The sequence below is a fragment of the Jaculus jaculus genome, chromosome 7 (genome assembly GCF_020740685.1).
Source record: "Jaculus jaculus isolate mJacJac1 chromosome 7, mJacJac1.mat.Y.cur, whole genome shotgun sequence".
Classification (NCBI taxonomy): domain Eukaryota; kingdom Metazoa; phylum Chordata; class Mammalia; order Rodentia; family Dipodidae; genus Jaculus; species Jaculus jaculus.
The window spans coordinates 68,206,747-68,227,605 of NC_059108.1; the positions used below are offsets into that span (position 1 = coordinate 68,206,747).

The 20,859-nt window shown below is 43.4% G+C and overlaps 2 pseudogenes and 1 gene segment (V, D, J or C); all 3 read left to right on the plus strand.

Annotated features, from left to right (window-relative positions):
• Window positions 1–20,859, plus strand: part of LOC101600058 — a 746,857-nt gene that overhangs the window by 327,342 nt on the left and 398,656 nt on the right.
• On the plus strand, window positions 13,694–14,980 carry LOC123462059 (annotated as a pseudogene).
• The window catches only part of LOC105944255, a 171,599-nt pseudogene continuing 166,414 nt past the window's right edge, over window positions 15,675–20,859 (plus strand).

Sequence of the window (20,859 nt, forward strand, 5' to 3'; positions counted from 1 at the left end):
CAGAAGAAATAGTTCATGAGTCAAAAGTTTCAACAAGTTCAAAAATTTCTGTGGACAAAACATGAGGGAACTGTGGGATATCCTTAAGCATACCAACATTTGGATCATGGGAATACCAGAATGGGAAGAAATATGGCCTAAAAGCATGGAAGACTTATTCAACAAAAGCATCAAAGAAAAAATTCCCACTTTCTCAAAAGAAAGTCCCATCAAGTTACAAGAAGCTACAATAACTCCAAACAGACTAGACCAAAGCAGAAATTCTCCAAGACATATTATCATTAAGACTCTAAACATTTATCACATTCTAAACACTTATCACTTTTGTTCTAAAGGCAGCTAGGGAGAGACAACATGTTACCTATAAAGGAAACCCCATCAGAAGTACTTCAGACTCCTCATTGTAAACCCTAAAAGACAGAAGGGCCTGGAATGGAACACTGCAAACTCAAAAAATTCAGGGACTCCAACCCAAACTACTCTACCCAGCAAAAGTATCCTTCATAATAGATGGTGGAAGAACTTTCCACAACAAAACTCAGATTTACAACTATATGAACACAAAACCAAACCTACAAAGAGTACTTCAGGGAATGCTCCACACAGAAGAATCAAATAACCAACCTCAAGTGCCTATGAGAAGCAGATCACAGTAACCAAGGCCAAAAAATACCAAGCCACATAAACCAACACAATATGGCAGGCATTAAATCAAACCTCACAATTATTACCCTAAATATTAATGACCTTCATTTACCCATCAAGAGACATAAGCTAACATGGTGGATCAGAAAATTAGATGCCTAAATCTGCTGTCTTCAAGAAACCCACCTCACCACTAAAGACAGACGCCTCCTCAGGGTGAAAGGGGGGAAAATGATATTCCAAGTAAATGGAAATAAGAAGTAAGCAGGGATAGATATACTTATATTGGATAAAATAGACTTCAAAAGTAATCAAAAAAGACAAAGAAGGCCACTTATTACTTTTTTAAAAATTTTTTTGGTTTATTTTTATTTATTTATTTGAGAGTGACAGAGAAAGAGGCAGAGAGAGAGAGAGAGAGAGAGAGAGATAGGGAGAGGGAGAGGGAGAGGGAGAGGGAGAGGATGGGTGCGCCAGGGCTTCCAGCCACTGCAGACAAATTCCAGATGCATGCACCCCCTTGTGCATCTGGCTAACGTGGGTCCTGGGGAATGGAGCCTTGAACTGGGGTCCTTAGGCTTCACAGGCAAGCGCTTAACCACTAAGCCATCTCTCCAGCCCACTTATTACTTATTAAGGGAACAATCCAACAAGAGGATATCACAATCATTAATCTTTATACACCAAACACAGATGCACCACAATTCATAAAACAAGCCTACTTGACAATAAAACAGAAATAACTACCAACACCATCATAGATGGGGACTTCAATATTCCACAGAAAACTAACAGGGAAGTAAGAAAGCCAAACAACACCATAGATCAATTAAACCTAATAGACATCTACAGAGCATTCTACCCAAAATCCACAGATTACACATTCTTCTCAGAAATTCTTCTCAGAAGCCCATGAAACCTTCTCTAAAATCGATTATATACTGGGTCATAAAGACTGCCTCCATATATTTAGGAGGATCAACATAATTTTCTGCATGATATCAGATTGTGTTGTATTGTTAGAAATCAACAACAAAAGATGTGCCAGGAGCCCAACCAACTCCTGGAAACTGACAAACACACTCTTAAACAATACATGGGTAGGGGCGAAATAAAAAGTGAAATTGGAAAATATAGAAATGGCAGACAATGAGAACACAGTGTACCAAATCTTATAGAACACAATGAAGGCAGTCCTCAGGGGAAAATTCATTGCATTAAATGCCTTCATAACAAAGACAGAGAGAATCCAAATCAATAACCTAACCATCCACCTAAGGGCATTGGTAAAACAAGAAGTATCAAAATTAAACAATCACTCAACCATAGGAATATCAGGAAGCTGAAAAGGTTTTTCATAGACAAACAATAAGCATTTCCAACAGATTTCCCACAGAATGGGAGAAAATCTTTGCTGGACATAACTTGGACAGAGGCCTAATTTCTAGAACGTACAAATAACTCAAAAACCTAAGTAATAAAAACTCAAACAACCCACTCACAAAATGGAGCAGAGAACTGTGCAGGGAGTTCTCAGTGGAAAAATATAAATGACAAACACACACTTAATAAAATGTTCAACATCCCTAATAATCAGGGAAATGCTAATTAAAACTGAAATTCCACCTTACCCCAGTAAGAACAGTAAACATTAAAAAATCTAATGACAACAAATTCTGGAGAGATTGTGTAGAAATGGGAACCCTCATTCACTTTTGTTGGGAATGCAAGATGGTACAACCGTATGGAAAGAAATATGGAGACTCCTAAAAAGGATGACTATAGAGGTACCAACAGACCCACTTATTCCCTTGCTGGGCATTTATCCTAAAAGCTCCATTCCTCAGTGTAGAGAGATTTGCTCAGCCATATTTATAGCTGCTCAATTCATAAAGCTAAGAGCTGGGATCAACCCAGATGTCCATCATTAGACAAATGGATAACTAAGATGTGGTAAAGCTACACAATGGAATTCTACACAGCAGTAAGAAAAAAATGACACAATGAAATCTGAAGAAAAGTGGTCAAACTTGGAACAGATCTTCTCAGCAAATTCACCCAGTTAAAGAAAGATAATCAACTCATGGGTTCACTCATTTGTAGCTCCTAACCTGAATATGCCTTTGATGATGACATACCTAATAAACATCTCAAGAACTGAACAATAGGGATGGTGGGGAAGGAGGGGAGGGCAAGGGTAAGGGATGGACAAAAAATTGGACCCAAATGGAAATGGTACCATAAAATCCTATATCCTGAAAGACATACTAAAAAGTCAAACCTTCATCACATACTTATAGAGATTCACAAGGAGCCTGGGGAGGGTATGATAAAGACTATCCTCAATATTCTCCTGTTTCTCTCTCTCTCTCTTTTCTCTCTTTGTCTTTTATATTACCTACATTTTTTCTCCCTTCTTCTCCCTTGACAGTGACCTATAACTCCCAGTACCAGCATGTGGGTAACATTCACAGTGAGCTGTTGATCAGAGAGACCTACAACGTTTCCCAAAAGAAGACAGAATTATGTTAGAGTACTTGATGACCCACCAAAGGTAAGACCCTACTGCCAAAGACACCATATGCTGTTGGGATGGAACATGGAGCAACCTGACTGGAAACTGGAAGATAGTCAATCTCCAGACACTTAGCTTGTCTAGTGCCAAATTTGTGTTACATGAGTGACTGGGGGAAAATGACTGACATCTGTCTAGCAACTCATGATCTAAGCTACTCAGAAGCAGTCAACCTGATGTGTTGTTCACACAAGTGTAATAGTAGCACACAGCCATGGTGGGTTACCAACTGCTCTTGATTTGGCTAACATCCTGTCAATGGAACAGAACCTATACCTGGACTGGGGAAACAATTCAAAACCATATCCAAAAATGAGCCCACTCTCCAATATCAAGCTCCTACCAATAGACTACAAGAGGGCCTACACCTATTAAATTCTCTCTAAAATAATAATGGGTATCCATGTATCTTCCACTGAACTCACTTTCCATTGGAGAATTTTCTTCTTTTTTTTAGATGGACACAAAACCTAAGGAGAGAATCAGCCCATTGCAACCCACCTGGGCACTGGCAGAAGCCATAGTTAGTGGGGTAATGAGTAAGAGATGCTTTCTCAGTAAACCTGGTATCAGCACAACAGTGAAGGAGACAGACACAGAGAACACTCAACACCTACCAAATCAGATATCCAGAGACAGAGACTCACAAGAGCTCATGTCACTGAAATAGACCTAAAATGAACCTAGCATGGCTCAGGAAAATTTGCCAAAGATGGGGTAGATTGTTGGATCCATAAATTGGGCCATTATGTACAGAGACATTGCTTCTCCCCCATAACTGAAGGCCAACCCTATATTGCAACACTCACAATCTGAAGGGGGAAGGGAATTACAGGGAGAAGGCTAACGATGGTACCATCATGGCTGTATACACACTATATCCATACCTAATAAAAAAAATTACTGCCAGGTGCGGTGGTGCACTCCTTTAATAAATAATATAACAAGTATCACTCCCCTGAAGAGATGCCTCCTGCCTGTTAAACATCATCTATAACAGACTCTAGAAGAAAGCCTCCTAGCAACATGGAAAAACAGCCTACCATTTACACAAAGTACAAAGTGATGTTTGCCAAATGGAAAACCAAAAACTGAGGCCCCAGAAGCCACACCTATGTTACAAAGACTTCAACAATAGACTGCAACAATTGTCGAGAAGTAAATATTACCAGTCCAGAACAAAAATTATTTTGGAGTGTATTAGCCTTTTAAAATAGCTAATTTTGGGCTGGAGAGATGGCTTAGCGGTTGAGCGCTTGCCTGTGAAGCCTAAGGACCCCGGTTCGAGGCTCGGTTCCTCAGATCCCACGTTAGCCAGATGCACAAGGGGGCGCACGCGTCTGGAGTTCGTTTGCAAGGCTGGAAGCCCTGGCGCGCCCATTCTCTCTCTTTTCCTCTATCTGTCTTTCTCGCTGTGTCTGTCGCTCTCAAATAAATAAATAAATAATTTTTAAAAAATAGCTAATTTTATTATCTTTTCCATGAGTGCTCTGATGTCTCTGTGACCACTAGACACACCTGTTATTTAAAGTTATTGTTCTTATCCCTAGTAAGCTAACCCTGTACATGAAACCTTGCTTATTTCCTCTGAGGTAAAACTCATTCTCTTGTGTGCCAGGGCTCTATCATAGTTACTGTTTTTCTGCTTTCCATGAGTCAATCTTTTATTTGCCTACTTAAACAATTTGTTTCAAAGGCTCCAATTCCAAATGGTTTCAGAAATGCCTGTTGTTACTTGGAACTCTGTGACTGCCTCCTAGTATGGTTTTGCTTCTAGCACCACACCTTGGGACAAGATGAAGTCCAAATCCATGCCCTGTAACAGTCCCACTGAGCCACACACTGACCTTGACTCCAATGATCAGAACGATGTGATGGTTACCTGCTCCTGTAAATCCTGCTCCTGTTCAAAATACAGCTGTGAAACTGACCTTGAAAAATGGCCCCCAGCCCATTCTCCAGATTCCACTCTTGTCTTTGTTTATGCCTCTTGAGTTTTACTTTCAAGATTTCTTTTTTTAAAAAAATATTTTGGTGCTTTAAATTTATTAAGTTGTGAAATTTTCAATGAAACCAATAAAATATGATCACCATATTAAATATTAAAAGCCAATTCTTTGAGACAAAATATTATTCTCTTAACCACAATTTAAGGTTAGTAAGTCATAAAATATCCATGCAACTCTACTATATTAACCTTGTTTGATAACATAGTAGAATTTCTTTTTTTAAATTAATTAGTTTTGTATTCAGCAAATACAGTCAGTTTGGTACCATTATTAGGCTCATCCATGACCTACCCCCTCGCCATTGGCCCCTCCTTGTTGAGGTATGTGGGTTATGCATTGTGGAGTTAGCCCACAGTTATGGGTAAGATAAATGTCTCTGCATATCATGACCCAACATGTGGCTCTAACATTCTTTCTGCCCCCTCTTTGGCAAAATTTCCCTGAGTCATGTTGGGTTCATTTTTGGTCTGCTTCAGTGATGAGGGGTTGGGGGCCTCTAAGGCTCTGGCTCTCTGATTTGGTGGAGTTGATTTTTCTCTGTGTTGGTCTCCTTCCCCCTTGTGCTGGTATCCAGTTCATCAGGAAAGCAGCACCCTTGCTTGTTTCACCAACCTTTCTTAGTTTCACCAGGGCCCTTTTGAGGTATGATGGGTGGCTCTCTCCCTAGGATCTACATCTATCTGATAAAGAGAAGCAGAGTCTCCAATGGAGAGTAAGTTAGCACCAGGACAAATGAGATAAACTTACTTTTTATATAGAGAATTTAATAGGTGTTGGCCCTCTTGTAGCCCATGATTGAGAGTGGGCTTATGTTTGGATATGGTTCTGCCTTGTTTCCAAGCTCCAGCTATAGGTCCCATACCACTGGAGGGATCAGTTAGCCAAATCAAGAGCAGTTGGTTCCCCACCATGGCTGTGTGCCACTATTGCACTTGTGTGGGCATCACAACAGGTTATTTGCTGATAAGTAGGTTAGACCATCAGTTGCTTGGACAGATATTGGTCATTTTCTCCCAATGGCCCATGTAGCACCTTCTGCCACTAGATGCACTGACTCTCTGGGGACTGACTCTCTTCTAGCTTCCAGCCATGCCATTCCCTTTTATGTGTCAACTATAAATGGTGCCTTCAGCAGTAAGGTCTTACCACTAACCATTGGTGGGACATCAAGTACTCTAACAGAAATCTGTCTGTCTTTTAGGAAAACTTGTAGGTCTCTCTGATCAAAAGCTCATTGTGGATGATAGTCCCATGCTGGTACTGGGGGTTACAGTTCACTGCCCACTACAAAACTGAGGGAAAAGATAACTAATACATAAGAGTTACAGAGAAGAGAGAGACAGAGGGGTGAGGGAGATGGAGAAAGGGAAGATGTAGAAGATTAAGGTTAGCTTTGATCCTACACTCTCCAGTGTCTTGTGGTTCAGGTGTTCCCTGTAGGGGCCTGATGAAGGTTCAGCCATTTGGTCTGCCATTTAGGAAGTAGAATTTCATGGTACCATTGCACTTTGGGTCTAGATTTGTGTTTCCCAGCCCTGCAATGCTCTCCCTTCCCTCCCCATCCCTCCTAGTGTCTAGTCCACAAGATGCTTGCTGGATATGTAAGGTAGCATGTGTAGATTCAGGTTAGGTGCTGTAGATGAGTGAGACTATGTGGCAATTTTTTTTCTGTGATTGGGTAAGTTCACTGAGAATGATCTGTTCCAGGTTCAACCAATATTCCTCAAATTCCATTGTATTATTTTTTTCTTACTGCTTTATAGAATTATATTATGTAGATATACCACATCTTAGTTATCCATCCTGTAGTGATGGACATCTGGGTTGACTCCAGCTCTTCCCTATTACAAATTGAGCCACTACAAACATGGCTCAGCAAATTTCTCTGGCCTGTGGTTTGAAGGTTTTAGGGTAGATGCCAGGTAGGGCAATAACTGGGTTTGTTGGTATGTCTATAGTCAGCTCTTTCAGGAGTCTCCATATTGCTTTCCAAAGTGGTTGTACCATCCTACATTCCCACCAACAGTGGGTGAGTGTTCCTACTTCTCCACATCCTCACCAGCATTTATTTTCATTTGATTCTTTGATGTTTGCTATCCATATTGGGGTAAGGTGGAATCTCATGGTTGCTTTAATTTTCATTTCTCTGATGATTACAGAAGACATTTTCTTTTTTTTTTTAATTTTTTATTTATTTACTTGAGAGCGACAGACACAGAGAGAAAGACAGATAGAGGGGGAGAGAGAGAATGGGCACACCAGGGCTTCCAGCCTCTGCAAACGAACTCCAGACGCGTGCGCCCCCTTGTGCATCTAGCTAACGTGGGACCTGGGAAACCGAGCCTCGAACCAGGGTCCTTAGCTTCACAGGCAAGCGCTTAACCGCTAAGCCATCTCTCCAGCCCATCCAAGGGTTTTTTTGTTGTTGTTGTTGCTACTGAAAATGGGACTATGTCCCTTATATCTTTCTCTGTATCTTTGTCATTTGCATATAGAAAGGCTATTGATTTTGTGCATTGATTTTGTATCCTTCTACTTTGCTATAGGAGTTAATCACTTTCAGGAGTTTTGGGATGGAGTCTCTCAGGTCTCTTACATATACAATCATGTGATCAGTGAATAGAGCTAACTTAACTTCTTCCTTTCCAAATTGTATCCCTTTTATTTCCTTCTCCTGTCTTACTGCTTGAGTAGGACTTCCAGTACTATATTGAAAAGCAGTGGTAAGAGAGGACAACCCTGTCTTGTTCCTGATCTTAATGGGAATTCCTCTAGTCTCTCTCCATTAAGTATTATTTGGGCCTTTGGAGCTTTGTATATTGCCTTGATTATGTTAAGATATGAACTAACCATACCAATTCTCTACAATGTTTTGATCATGAAGTGATGTTGTATTTTGTCGAAGGAATTTTCTGCATCTATCGAAATGATCATGTGGTTTTTATTTTTAATCTTGTTTATGTGGTGTATTACATTGACAGATTTCTGTATGTTGAACGACCCTTGTGTTCCTGGGATAAATCCCACTTGGTCAAGGTGGATTATGCTTTTGATGTGTTGTTGCTTTCGGTTTCCAAGGATTTTGTTCAGGATCTGTGCATCTAAGTTTATCAGGGAAATAGGTCGGTAGTTTTCTTTTCTTGCAGCATCTCTGCCAGGTTTTAGAATTAGGGTGATACTAGCTTCATAAAAGGAGTTGGGTAACTTTCCCTGTTCTCAAATTGTGTGGCACAGTTTGAGGAATATTGGTTTGAGTTCTTCCATGAATGTTTGATAGAATTCAGCTGAGAAGCCATCTGGTCCTGGACTCTTCTTTTGGGGGAGGATTTTTATTATTTTTTCAATCTCCATGAGTGTGATGGATTCACTGAGGTGATTAATCTGCTCTGAGTTTAGCTTTGATAGATGATATGCATCCAGGAATTTATCAATCTCCTCCACATTTTCCAGTTTTGTGGAGTAGAGGTTTTTGAAATAAGGCCTGAAGATTCTCCCAATTTCACTGATATCTGTTGTGATCTCCTTTTTTATTTTGAATTTTGTTAATTTGAAGCTTCTTCTTTTTTTGCTTGATCAAATTGGCCAGGGGTTTGTTAATCTTGTTTATTTTTTCAAAGAACCAGCTCTTTGTTTTGTCAATTGTCTTGTTTCCTTGGTTTCCAATTCATTAATTTCTGCTCTGATTTTAATTATTTCTTTCCTTCTGGAGCTCTTTGGTTTGGATGTTTCTTGTTTTTCCAGTTCCTTTAGGTGGATGGTTAGGTTATTGATTTGGTATCTTTCTGTCTTTTTTATGAATGCATTGAAAGCTATCAATTTTCCCCTGTGGTCTGCCTTCATTGTGTCCCATAGGATTTGGTACAATGTGTTCTCATTATCATTTAATTCCAGAAATTTTGCAGTTTCATTTTTTAATTCATCCATTCTGCATTTATTGTTTAAAAGTGTGCTGTTAAGTTTCCAGATACCGTTAGGATTCTTGGTGGGTCTCTTGTTTTTGATTTCTAGCAATATAGCATTGTGATCTGATAACATGTAGGGAATTATGTCAATCTTCCCAAATATGTGGAGGCAGTCTTTGTGACCCAGTATATGGTCTATTTTAGAGAATGTTCATTGGGCTGCTAAGAAGAATGTGTAGTCTGTGGATATGGGATACAAAGTTCTGTAGATGTCTGTTAGGTCTAAGTGATCTATGGTTTTGTTTTGCTCTCTTACTTCTCTGTTGAGTGGGATGATCTGTCTATTAGTGATAATGTTGTGTTGAAGTCCCCAGCTATGATGGTGTTGGTGCTTATTTATGTTTTATTGTCAAGTAGGTTTTGTTTTATGAACTGTGGTGCCCCTGTGTTTGGTGCATAAAGATTTATGATTGTAATATCCTCTTGATGTATTGTTACCTTAATAAGTAGGAAGTGGCCTTCTTTGTCTTCTTTGATTATTTTTGGTTTGAAGTCTATTTTATCTGATTTTAATATAGCTATGCCTGCTTGTTTCTTATTCCCATTTGCTTGGAATATTGTTTTCAACCCTTTCACCCTGAGGAGGTGTTTGTCTTTAGTGGTGGTGTGAGTTTCTTGAAGATAACAGATTGAAGGTTCTAATTTTTTGATCCATCCTGTTAGCTTGTGTCTCTTGATGGGTGAATTAAGGCCATTAATATTTAGGGTCATGACTGTGAGATTTGATTTGATCCCTGTCATATTGTGATGGTACATGAGGGTTGGTGTTTTCATGGACTTTGAAAGTTTTGTGTGCCTACTCTGAGTTTGGTTATTGTGATCTGCTTCTTGTAGGCATTTGAATTTGTTTATTTGTTTCTTCTTTGTGGAGAATTTCCTGAAATACTCTCTGTAGGTTTGGTTTTGTGTTCATATAATTGTAAAGGTGAGTTTTGTCATGGAAAGTTTTCTTTTACCATCTATTATGAGGGATACTTTTGCTGGGGAGAGTAGTTTGGGTTGGAAGCCATAGGTTCTTAGACTTTGAAGTGTTTCTTTCCAGGCCCTTCTAGCTTTTGGGATTTCCACTGAGAAGTCTGAAGTAATTCTGATGGGGTTACCTTTGAAAGTGGTGTGCTGTTTTTCCCTAGCTACTTTTTGGATTTTCTCTTTGGTGTCAATGTTTAGAGTCTTAATTACAATATGTCTTGGAGAGTTTCTCCTTTGGTCCAGTCTGTTTGGAGTTCTGTTGACTGGGGAATTTTTCTTCAATTATTTTGTTAAATAAGTTCTCCATGTCTTGGTCTGAACTTCTCCTTTTGGTATTCCAATGATCCTGATATTAGGTTGTTTAAGTATATCCCACAATTACCTCATGTTCTGTTCACAGGAACTTTTGAGCTTACTGAAATTTTTGAACTCTCGAACTGTTTCTTCCATGTTGTCTTCCAGATCAGAGTTTCTATCCTCCATTTGGCTGACTCTATTCTTGAGAAATTTTAGAGAGTTTTGGACTTGTTCAATTAAATTTGCATTTTCTACTACTTTTCTATGTATTATGTTCATCCCTCTGTCAAGCTCCCTTTTCACATCATTTTCTGATTTTCTTGATGATTCTTGGAATTCATCCTTTCATTTCTTTATATCTTTATTTAGCATGGCCAGCTGATTTTTAAGGTCTTCTTTTTTTCCACTCTCCTTCAAATTGCTTAACTCTCTTTTAACTCCTTCCAATTTCTTATCTATTAGTTCTAGTTTAGTAATGGCAGCATCCACACAATTATCGGTCCTTTGTTCCTTTCCTTCAAGTTCCTACTAATAGATTGTTCAGGGTTGCATTGCTCATAGCTTCAATTTGATGTTCTGATCTTAATGACTCTTCTATGTTTTGGTTAGATGTATTCATTATAGGACTGGGTGGTCTTACTCTATTTTCTTGCATTTGATTTTTCATGTTATTCATTTGGCACTGTGGTATTCCCATGGCTGTGTATGGGCATGTAGATGGGTGGGTCAGCCTGGGCTCATGCACAATGGGAATCAGAGGCACCCTTGGGCAGTTGACAAGAAGCCTGGGCTTTGGCTGTCACTTGCCAAAGCTGCCCATCTACTGCCTGGCAGGAGCACCAAAGTTGCCTGAATTCTCAAGCGGTAATGCACCAAAGCTGCCTGCGTTTAAGCTAGGAGGGATACTGAGGCACCAAGCACTGAAGCAGCCCAAACTCTGGCTGGGAACAGTGGGACCCCAAGGCAGTCTGTGCTCTCCCACCACAGGACATTTATGGATGGCTGGTGCAGCAGACATGTAGGGGATGGCACCTGAGCTGATGCAAGTGAGAGACACAATCTGAGCTTGTGTGGCAGTAGCTGTTGTAGTGGGCTTGCTGAACATGCAGCTGCAGGAGCAGTAAGTGAGTGAGTGGGTGGAGCAATCTAAACTTCCACACACAGGGATTTATCTGCACGCTGCTGGACTATGGATATGGGGCAGGGTGGGCTACCCACTTCTGAGTGAATCAGGATTCCCTGTTATTGCCAGGAGTCACTGAACGCATGGTGGCCAGAGCAGCAAGTGGGCAAGTGTGTGGATCCATCTAAGCTTCCAAACGCATGGATCAATCTGTGCACGGGGGAGCTGCAGTGGACACAGCAGCTATTTGGGGGGAGGGGTGGGCTACCTGCCCGTGAGGGGATCCACCATTTCCTGTCTCCCCCCTCCCCCCCCTGCCCTCTCACTGACAATCTATTGGGGATTGCTTTCCCCTAAAAGACCCAGTGAACTCTTAATGTCTTGCCTTTCTTTCCCCGGATTTGCAGCGCAGATAAGCAGTTGCCATCTTGGCTGGAAGGCTACTTTCAAGATTTCCAAAAGTCCTTCTAAAAAGAAATCTGCCTATGATCAGTCACATGGTGCTTTCTGGATATGTAAAACCTCAACTAAATACTGGACTGACATATATACTCTGGACTTCTGTCTCCTGCTATATCTCATACCTTCTGACTCCCCTACTCCAATTCACATAATTGTTAATATAAAACCTAAAAGAAATGTAATTGTTCTCACGTTGTTCACAACATTATGTATCTTTACAGAAGTGGCCACAGTTTCTGCTAGACTTGGAATGTCTATGCATACAAAATCATTCTTATCATGTCAGCTGTCAAAATGCCTAAAAGAAACATAAGGTCAGATCACTTCATGCAAGATCATCTTGATTCCCTTGCCCCTATAAACCTTGAAAATCACAGAAGACTTTACAACTTAACCACTGTCAATGGGTCAAATGCCTCAAGGACCAGGCAAACAAAGCTTCAACACCTACATTCCAATGTCTCAGAATGAGATTTTGGGTCTTTTCCAATTAGGTTACTCCCCATACTTATGTCCTTCCTCCTAATAATAACCCTACTTACAATTTTGCCTTGTCTTCTAAATTTTAGAGAGATTACTTCTGAAATGTCTTAATGCCATCAGTCCCTCTATTGCTTACCCAGGATCCTAACTGCAGACATTTCAGCCAGGATCAACACCCTCAATCTGGCTTACATCACTACCCTCTCTGGACCCTGAAAAACAGACCCCTTGTCACCATCCCACCTGTCAAGAGGAAACAAAAATGATTCTATGCCCCCACCCTCCTTCCCAATTTCTTTTTGTTTTACATAGTCTGGATATGAAGGGTTGATGGACTTTCTTCATGAAAGATTGGTGAACTTTGTTTAACTTGGAACACTCTGAGGAACTGAAACATTTCTAGACATTCCTGTATAAAATCACTAAGGCAGCTCTTCTCACTCATCATGAAAGATCCAACAAACCAAACATGGCTGTTATTCAGTTACTTGTCTACCCTTACAAGGACAAGCAGAGATTGAAGAGAGGGCAATAAGGGGTAGTATGTGATAAATCAAGTTCAGTCTCAAGTTTGAGCACATCACATATCAAGTCTCCCATCCTGTTTCTGATCTTTCATTCCTCCTTGCAAAAGAAGGATGAGAAATGATTCTCTCACAGTGTCTTTTTCAATCATAATGTGTGGACCAAGGAATAGTGTTCATAAAGTTCTTAGAGCATGATATCTCTTACAGTATCTTCTCCCATCACAAGGTGAGGACTAAGGAAGAATGTGTTCAGGCCCCACCACGGAGCTGGCAATGCAAGTCGCGGCATCTTCAGACGCTACCGAGCTGGAGGCGGAGGCGGAGGCGGCTGGGGAGATCCGAGCGATGTGAACCAGGCCGCCGTCGCTCGCCTCTGTCTCTCTCCCGCCTCCTCCTGTCTCGAAAATAACTTTTTCTTTTTCTTTTTTTTTTTTAAAGAAAAGGGGGTAAAACAAACCAAAAAAAAAGATAATTCCAGTAGCCGTCCCAACCCCCCCCCTTCCTTCACACTCTTCTTTTTCATCTCAGTCGTGTCTGGTCTGTGAAGGGAGGGGGGGTGGCCTCTCTGTCCATCCGTCGGGGGTGAAGGGGGCCGTACCGCCGAGCCCCGGCCGCCCGGGCCACCCTCGTCCACCGCCCCCATGCATCCCTTCTACACTCAGGCTGCCACCATGATAGGCGAGATCGCCGCCGCCGTGTCATTCATCTCCAAGTTCCTCCGCACCAAGGGGCTCACAAGCCAGCGACAGCTGCAGACCTTCAGCCAGAGCCTGCAGGAGCTGCTGGCAGAACATTACAAACATCACTGGTTCCCAGAAAAGCCGTGCAAGGGATCAGGTTACCGTTGTATTTGCATCAACCATAAAATGGATCCACTGATTGGACAGGCGGCCCAGCGGATTGGACTGAGCAGTCAAGAGTTGTTCAGGCTTCTCCCAAGTGAACTCACACTCTGGGTGGACCCCTAGGAAGTATCCTACAGAATTGGAGAGGATGGCTCCATCTGCGAGCTGTACGAAGCCTCACCAGCAGGAGGTAGCACTCAGAACAACTCCAACGTGCAAATGGTAGACAGCCGAATCAGCTGTAAGGAGGAACTTCTCTTGGGCAGAACAAGCCCTTCCAAGAGCTACAATATGATGACTGTATCGGGTTAAGATACAGTCTATGGATGGATCATCTTATAATGGATGGATAAATTTGATTTTTGCTTTGGGTGGGCTCCTCTTGGGGATGGATTATGGAATTTAAACCATGTCACAGCTGTGAAGATCTGGCACAAGATAGAATGGTAATAATTTTTTTTTTAAGTGACAGTGCCATAGTTTGGACAGTACCTTTCAGTGATTTAATAGCCTGTGAGTCCAAGTTAATGATCACTTTATTTGCTAGGGAGTGAAGTCCTAGAGCGGTTTCGGTTTCTCCCAGACATCATACCTAAAATTTCACATCAGTCCCTTTAAGGAAAATCTGTATTTCAAAGAACCCTTCTCTGCAGTGGATCTTGCAGAGGAGTTTGCACTATTACACTTGAAAGTTATCAATAACTTTTTTTTGGCAGCTCGGTAGGAAAGCTCAATGTTTTAAGCATGGTAGTACTGGAAATTTTACAACAAGACTTTTACCTAGCACTTAAATGTATAAATGTACATACAAACTAGTACGCATGACCTGGGGAAATGGTCAGACCTTGTATTGTGGTTTTTGGCTTTGAAAGTAGCAAGTGACCAGAATCTGCCTTGGCAACAGGCTTTTAAAAGACCTTTAAAAAGACACTGTCTCAACTGTGGTTGTTAGCACCAGCCAGCTCTCTGTACATTTGCTAGCTTGTAGTTTTCTAAGACTGAGTAAACTTCTTATTTTTAGAAAGTGGAGGTCTGGTTTGTAACTTTCCTTGTACTTAATTGGGTAAAAGTCTTTTCCACAAACCATCTATTTTGTGAACTTTGTTAGTCATCTTTTAATTGGTAAATTATGAACTGGTGTAAATTTGTACAGTTCATGTATATTGATTGTGTTGTAAAGTTGTACACATTTCTATATTTTGGATGAGAAATTTTTCTTCTCTCTATAATAAATTGTTTCTTATCTTGGCATTTAAAAAAAGAAAAAAAAGAATGTGTTCATAAAATTCCTAGAGAGGGAGACTTCCGGTCAAGATGGCGACCGCCTAGCTGCACTACAGACACAAGGAAAACAAAGGCAAGTATTCAAGGGAAATTACAAATTTTTTGCAAGAGGGAGGGCACAGATTAGGGTAAAAGAGGGAACCCCCGCTCGCCCCACAACCCCCGCTCGCCCCACAACCCCCACGCCCCATGCCGGCGCACCCCCCCCCACCCATCACTCGCCGAGCTCTCCTCCCCCCGTGCGCCCCACCCTCCCTATCCACACGCAACAGGGCCCAGAGCGCCCCAGGAACCCAGGTGTACCCCGCGCCCCCGCGCCCCACGCAGGCCCGGAGACCCCTGCGACCCACTCCCGCGCGCCTCCTTCCCCCCCCCCGCCCCCCCCCCGCACGCTGCGCCCCTCCCACACCCCTGCACGTCCCACCCTCCCTATCCATTCATGGCAGGCGCGCCCAAAACGACCCGTGGCATCCCGCGCCCGGGGGGCCCAGGCATGCCCCATGCCCCCAAGCCCCTGTGCGCCCCACCCTCGTGCTCCCCGAGGCCCCCCCCCACGCGCATCCAGAGCTTCCCGCAGCGTCCCGGCATCCCCCACCTTTCTTACCTCAGCATGCTCTGTGCCCCTTCTAACCTCAGCGTGCTCCGCAGCCCCCGAGCGACCCGTGACCCCCTCCCCCGCGCGAATCGCACCACCCCCCTCGTAAGTCCAGAGCACCCGTGGCGTCCTGCAGCGCCCCACACCCCCTGCACCCACCCGAGCATCCCGGCCCCCCCCCCCCCCGCACTCCGTGCTCCGAGACGCCCCACTGTGCACCGCCCCCCTGGTGCCCCATGCGCCCTGCGCCCCCACCCCCACGCGCCCCAGGGCATCCAACACCCCCAAACTCCGTGCACCCCGCGGCGCCCCCTGCCCCCCACGCCCCACCCTGGCGCCTCCTGCCCCCCCACTCTGCACGCCCCTTGTCCCCCCGCCGCACACGGCCCGCGCACCCCCGTGCATCCTGAGTGCACCCCTGTGTGCCCAGGCGTGCCCCGCCCCCACCCTGCACATCTTGAGCCACAGCGTGCCCTGGCCCCTCCACGCCCCGCGACCCCCACACGACCCCCGCGACCCCCCCCCCGCGCGCCCTGCCCCCCCCACGCATCCAGAGCACCCCGCGGCGTCCTGTGGATTCCCGCATGCCATGTGCCCCGTGCCCCATCCCCCCGCCTACCCCGCGCCCTCCGCACACCCTGCGCCCCCTGCGCCCACGCACGCTCCCCTAGCCCCCCGCGCACCACGGCGTACCACGCATCCTGCGACTCCCACATGCTCCCCCGCGCCCCCCTGCGCACCCCGTGCCCACCCCACGTGCCCCACACCCCCCTGCGCCCCCCAGGCGCCCTGCACCCCCCCCCCGCTTCCTGCACACCCCCCCTGCGCACGCACCCCCCCCCATGACCATGGCGCGCCCCTCGCCCCCCCAGACCGACCAGAGCACCCCACACCCCCTGCCCCTCCAGGGCACCCCACCCCGCTCCCCCTGAGCCCTGCTGCCTCCCGCATGCCCCACACTGATTGCCCAGTGCCCTGGCACGCCCCCCCCCCCCGCCGCGTGCCCCACTCGCTACATACACCCTGTCGCACACCACGCACCCCGTCCGCTCACCCGCCCACGCAACCTCCGCACGTCCCGCGTGGCTGTGCTCTGATCGGGCACCCACCAGTCACACCTGCCAGCCTGCTGCACAGCAGCTGAGACCTCCTACCTAGCCCTTGTTCTCTGATCCTGCAAGTAGACCAGCCACGTGGTGCTCGGTTCACAGGCCTGTGTGGGCCACCCCTGCCGTGAATAGGTGGCTGCCAGATCCCCTGCTGCTGTGCCCACATCACTTGCCGCCGGTCAGCCTCTGCTGTGTCTTGATTCCGTACCCACATCATCTGCCTCTCCACTACAATTGCTCGTGCAGCGGGCCCACTCCCACAGCAAGAGACACACAAGTCCACACTGAGTCACTAGCGCCAGCGCAGGTGCCATCCTCTACCTGTACATCGCCATCCATCCCCCACTCCCCTGAGGCGGGAGAGCACAGACTGTTTACAGACCCCAGTGTACCCAGCCAGAGTCTGGGCACCTTCAGGGCTTGCTACCTCAGTCCCCTTTCAAGTTCAAAAGCAGGCAGCTTAGCTGCATTACTGGGTGAGAATTTAGGCAACTTTGGTGCCCCTGTCAGCCTATAGATAGGCGGCTGTGGCAAGAGTTAGCAAAAACCCAGGCTGCTTGCAACTGCCCCAGGCTGCTTTGGATTCGCATTAAACTAGATCCCAGGCTGCTCCACCCACCTACCTGCCCATACACTGACATGGGTAGACCAAAGCGCAAAAGAAATAACACGAAAAATAAAATGGAACAAAACCCAGACAGATCACCCAGTCCAACAAGGATCACAACTAACCAAAACATAGAAGAGTGTTTAGGATCAGAACATCAAGTGGAAACAATGAACAATGCAACCCTGACCAAACTACTGCTAGAACTGACAGGAAAGCTACAAAGGATAGATAATTGTATGGATGCTACCATCACTAAGCTAGAGCAATATGATAAGACACTGGAAGGAATTCAAAGAGAGCTAAGAGAGTTGAGGGAGAATGAAAAAAAAGAGGACCTTAAAAATCAGCTGGCCATACTAAATGAAAATATAAAGAAATGCAAGGATGGTTTCCAAGAATCATCAAGAAAATCAGAAAATGAGACAAAAAGGGAGCTGGACAAAGTGATGGAAGTGATACATAGGAAAGTAGTAGAAAATGCAAACTTAATTGGACAAGTCCAAAACTCACTAGAGGCTCTCAAGAATAGAGTCATCGAAGTGGAAGATAGAAATTCTGATTTGGAAGACAGGATGGAAGAAACAGTTCGAGAGTCCAAAAATTTCAGTAAGTTCAAAAGTTCCTGTGAACAGAACATGAGAGAATTGTGGGATACACTTAAACATCCTAATATCAGAATCATTGGAATACCAGAAGGATAAGAATTTCAGACCAAAGGCATAGAGAACCTATTTAACACAATAATTGAAGAAAACTTCCCCCGTCTCTTAAAAGAAAGGCCCATCAAGATTCAAGAAGCAAACAGAACTCCTAACCAACTAGACCAAAGGAGAAACTCCCCAAGACATATTATCATTAAGACTCTAAACATTGAAACTAAGGAAAAAATCCTAAAAGCAGCTAGGGAAAAACAGCACACCACTTTCAAAGGAAACCCCATTAGAATTACTTCAGACTTCTCAATGGAAACCCTGAAAGCTAGAAGGGCCTGGAATGATACTCTCCAAACTCTAAGAAACTATGGCTTCCAACCCAAACTACTCTACCCGGCAAAGTCTCCCTTATAATAGATGGTGAAAGGAAAACTTTCCATGACAAAACTCAGCTTTACAATTATATGAACACAAAACCAAACCTACAAAGTACTCCAGGAAATTCTCCACAGAGAAGAAACAAATAACCAAACACAAATGCCTACAAGAAGCAGATCACAGCAACCAAACCCAGAGTAGATAGAAAAAAAAAAAAAAAAATTCCATGGAAATGCCAGCACACCTCTACCACCACAACATGACAGGGATCAAATAAAATCTCACAGTCATCACCCTAAACATTAATGTCCTTAATTCACCCATCAAGAGACACAGGCTAACAGGGTGGATCAAAAAATTAGACCCCTCAAACTGCTGCCTTCAAGAAACCCACCTCACCACTAAAGACAGAAACCTCCTCAGGATGAAAGGGTGGAAAACAATATTCCAGGCAAATAGGAATAAGAAACAAGCAGGTGTAGCTATATTAATATCAGATAAAGTTGACTTCAAACCAAAAACAATCAAAAAAGACAAAGAAGGCTACTTCCTACTTATAAAGGGAACAATCCATCAAGAGGATATTATAATCATAAATCTGTATGCACCAAACACAGGGGCACAACAGTTCATAAAACAAAACCAACTTGACAAGAAAACAGAAATAACCACCAACACCATCATAGCTGGGGACTTCAACACACCGTTATCAGTAATAGACAGATCATCCAAACAGAAGCTCAACAGGGAAGTAAGAGAGCTCAAACAAACATAGAGCACTTAGACCTAACAGACATCTACAGAACTTTCCATCCCAAATCCACAGACTACACATTCTTCTCAGCAGCCCATGGAACATTCTCTAAAATAGAGCATATACTGGGTCACAAAGATAGCCTCCACATATTTAGGAAAATTGACATAATTCCCTGCATGATATCAGATCATAATGCTATATTCCTAGAAATCAACAACAACAAAAAAAAAAAAAACAAGAACAACAACGGCAACTGGAAACTGAATAGCACACTCTTAAACAATAAATGGATAGTGGATGAAATAAAAAATGAAATTGCAAAATTCTTGGAATTGAATGACAATGAGAACACATCATACCAAAACTTATGGGACACAAAGAAGGCAGTCCTCAGGGGAAAATTCATAGCACTCAATGCATTCATAAAAAAGACAGAAAGATACCAAATCAATAGCCTAACCATCCACCTAAAGGCATTGGAAAAACAAGAAAAATCCAACCCAAAGAGCTCCAGAAGGAAAGAAATAATTAAAATCAGAGCAGAAATTAATGAATTGGAAACCAAGGAAACAATTAAGGCAATTGACAAAACAAAGAGCTGGTTCTTTGAAAAAATAAACAAGATTGACAAACCTCTGGCCAATTTGATCAAGCAAAAAAAGGAGAGACTCCAAATTAACAAAATACAAAATGAAAAAGGAGAGATCACAAGAGACATCAGTGAAATCGGCAGAACCATCAGGACTTATTTCAAAAACCTCTACTCCACAAAACTGGAAAATGTGGAGGAGATGGATAAATTCCTGTATGCATATCATCTACCAAAGCTAAATTCAGAGTAGATCAATCACCTCAATGAACCCATCACACTCATGGAGATTGAAAAAGTAATAAAAAACCTCCCAAACAAGAAGAGTCCAGGACCATATGGATTCCCAGCCGAATTTTATCAAACCTTCATGGAAGAACTCAAACCAATCTTCCTAAAACTGTGCCACACAATTGAAGAACAGGGAAAGCTACCCAACTCCTTCTATGAAGCTAGTATCACCCTAATCCCAAAACCAGGCAGAGATGCCACAAGAAAAGAAAACTATCGGCCTATTTCCCTAATGAACATAGACGCAAAGATCCTCAACAAAATACTCGCAAACCGAATCCAACAACACATCAAAAGCATTATCCACCTTGACCAAGTGGGATTTATCCCAGGATCACAAGAGTGGTTCAACATACCAAAATCTGTCAATGTAATACACCATATAAACAAGCTTAAACATAAAAATCACATGATCATTTCAATAGATGCAGAAAAGGCCTTTGACAAGATACAACATCACTTCATGATCAAAACTTTAGAGAGAATCGGCATGACAGGTTCAAATCTTACCATAATAAAGGCAATATACAAAGCTCCAAAGGCCCAAATAATACTTAATGGAGAGAGACTAGAGGAATTCCCATTGAGATCAGGAACAAGACAGGGATGTCCTCTCTCACCTCTGCTTTTCAATATAGTTCTGTAAGTCCTAGCCCAAGCAAGAAGGCAGGAGAAGGAAATAAAAGGGATACAATT